Source organism: Zingiber officinale, chromosome 1A (assembly GCF_018446385.1).
Source record: "Zingiber officinale cultivar Zhangliang chromosome 1A, Zo_v1.1, whole genome shotgun sequence".
Taxonomy (NCBI): domain Eukaryota; kingdom Viridiplantae; phylum Streptophyta; class Magnoliopsida; order Zingiberales; family Zingiberaceae; genus Zingiber; species Zingiber officinale.
In genome coordinates this window covers 98,767,922-98,770,795 of record NC_055987.1, presented here as the reverse complement: position 1 = coordinate 98,770,795, position 2,874 = coordinate 98,767,922, and the positions used below count along the sequence as shown (strand labels likewise).

The 2,874-nt window shown below is 39.5% G+C and overlaps 1 non-coding gene across 1 annotated transcript; it reads right to left on the bottom strand.

Annotated features, from left to right (window-relative positions):
• Positions 1 to 2,401: 2,401 nt before the first annotated feature.
• On the bottom strand, positions 2,402 to 2,507 carry LOC122039286. The gene has a single exon (XR_006128142.1). It is a non-coding gene; the product is annotated as a small nucleolar RNA R71 (small nucleolar RNA).
• Between the last annotated feature and the right edge of the window lie 367 nt (positions 2,508 to 2,874).

Below are 2,874 nucleotides of genomic sequence, written 5' to 3'. Positions count from 1 at the left end.
ATTTCTGAGGGATGAGAAGCGGGAGCAGAAGGTGTTGGAACCCCATGGTTGTTTTGGTGTGATCAATGATGTGCGTAGATTATATACTCTTTTATGCATGTTTTTATGCACATTTACATACTTTGAGCATGCTTGATCTATGCACTTTTATACTTCCAGCTTTCCTTTTAGCATATTTACTCTTTTGGTTCAGAGATCTGTTTTTGTGCATTTTCTGTACACAGGAGTCGAAATTGGTGAAGATTATGCGTCCTCGGGCAAGCTTGTAAGGAATTGAAAGGAGAGAGCATCAGGCCATGTACCACACATGACCGTGTAGTTTTAACAGGAAGGGAAGAGGACATGGCCGTGTGAATCTCACACGGCCGTGTCCTGATTTGAAGAAATTAGAGCAGATGCCTTACATGGCCGTGTAGATCTACACGGTCGTGTGAGGTTTCCAGAGGCCAAGCAGGTGGTGGCCGTGTGCACCACACGGCCGTGTAGCATTTCCAGAGAACAGAAGGGTCCTGGCCGTGTGCAGCTTTGGCAGAGAAGGAACTGGACATGGCCGTGTGAATCTCACACGGCCGTGTCATGGGGCCGTGTGGCGCCCGATTTCCTCCTCTATTTAAACCCTCCTTCATGAATTGAAAGGGAATCTCTCCCCCTTTGGGAGAAGGCAAGATTTGGTGGTATCCTCCCATTCTTGGGAGGATTTCTGGGCGATTCGAGGGGAGTTCTTGACGATTTCGACTCCGGAGCGAGGATTGGATCCGAAGACGAGGCTTCTTCATAGATAAGTTTTCTCTTTCCCCTTTTCTTGGTTTCTTGGATTGGGGATTTAAGAAATGCTTGTAATCTTTATTTCTTCGGGTATTCTTCCTCGATTCATGGAGTAGATCTTGTATTCTAGGATTAAGGGAGTATTTGTATGATGGATTGATGTAATCTCTTATGGATTTGCCAATTTCTTGTTTCAATGACATTGTCTTGCTTGTATCAATTAGATCTTGAATGATTAATGGTGATTTGTGCTTAATTCTCATTCTTGATTGATTGTTTGGATTTCTTGTGGACTTTGTAAAGATAAACTCTCACTCGATCATCCGAGGGATCCACGTGATAGGTGCAAGCCCGTGTAAGGACGTTTGAGAGATAATCTTGAAGAGGAAATAGGAATATTCAAGAGAGTAGGATGGATCTTGTGATTAGTTTCTTGTATCTTGATAGATTAATAAGTTGTGGGCTTCTATGTTGATATCCGAGGAAGGCATAGTAATAGGTGCGCTTCTGTGTAAGGACAACGTAGGTTCACGTCTAATTGATCATATTTAGATACATTTCTCAGTCCTTAGCCGGTTATCTATTGCAAGAGAGAACCGGCAACTTTCTACAAGTGTTTGGCAATTGAGGGATAAGAATTGGTGAACCATTTACATTCAAGAAATCTTACAAAGAAACCGAAACTCCTAGAATCTCCCTTTATCATAACCCAAAACACTAAACTCTTGTTTGTTGATCTTTAATATTAGATTTGTTTACCTTCACTTTGCATTTGAAACAATTGGATAGTTGTTTAGCTAATTCGCATTGAGACATTTCTAGTGCTTATTCCAGTCTCTGTGGATACGATAATCTTTTATATTACTTGCGACATTTCCGTACACTTGCGGAGCGTAACAAGTTTTTGGCGCCGTTGCCGGGGATTGCGCTATAACATTAGGAATTATCAATTGAGTTAGACTAAACATAACATTTGTTTTCCTTTCATATTGCATAGTTGTAACTAATCATTAGATTTCTGTTTTTACTTTCTTGTATAACTTTTACTTCTTGTTAATTCTTTTTGTACAAATTCAATTCTGCATTTTTGATTCTTTTATTTTTTTTCTTTTTTCTGTTGAATTGTCATTTGCTATCTTGTTCTTGTGTATGCGAAGATCTAACTTTGCAGGGGAATTCTTTCCTTTTGACCCTGAGATTGACAGAACTTTCCATAAAAGAAGAATTCTGCAAAGGCAAATTGAAGAACAGGAACATTTGAACATGGCGAATAGACCACTCAAGGATTATGCTGCACCTTATGCAAGAGATTTTCTATCTAGTATTTCAAGACCTTCAGTGGAAGCTAATAACTTTGAGATCAAACCCGCAATTATATCTATGGTGCAGCAGAACCAATTTGGTGGAGGACCTCATAAAGACCCCAATCAACACTTAGAGGTCTTTTATGAAATATGTGGTACCATGAAAATGAATGGAGTTCCTTCAGAAGCAATTAGATTATTATTATTTGGGTTTTCTTTAAGAGATAGGGCAAAGCAATGGCTGAATTCTTTGGCCCCTAATAGCATCACCACTTGGGAGCAGTGTGAGGAACAGTTTCTTGATAAATTCTATCCACCAAGCAAAACAGCTCATATGAGGAATTTAATTGCAAGCTTCAAGCAAACTGACTCAGAATCTCTTTTTGAAGCATGGGATAGATATAATAGTATGCTCAGACAATGCCCACATCATGGGTTGGAAAGATGGTTAGTGTTGCACACTTTTTATAATGGTATCAACTATCATACCAAAGTGTCCCTTGATTCAGCTGCTGGAGGGGCACTTATGAATAAAAGTTTAGATGAAGCTGAAGAAATTATTGATAGTGTAGCACGAAATCATCATCAATGGGCAAATGAAAGAAGTGGTGGCTATTCTTCTAAAAGCATCAGGGAAGTTTGATGTAGATGCAGTCACTCTTTTGTCTGCAAAATTGGACGCTCTTACAAAGAAATTTGAGAATATGGGGACTAGTGCTAATATGGTCAATGCTATTAGTACATCTTGTGAAGTATGTGGGAGTTCAGAGCACTCAAATGACTCATGTCCATTGGGAGCTATCAC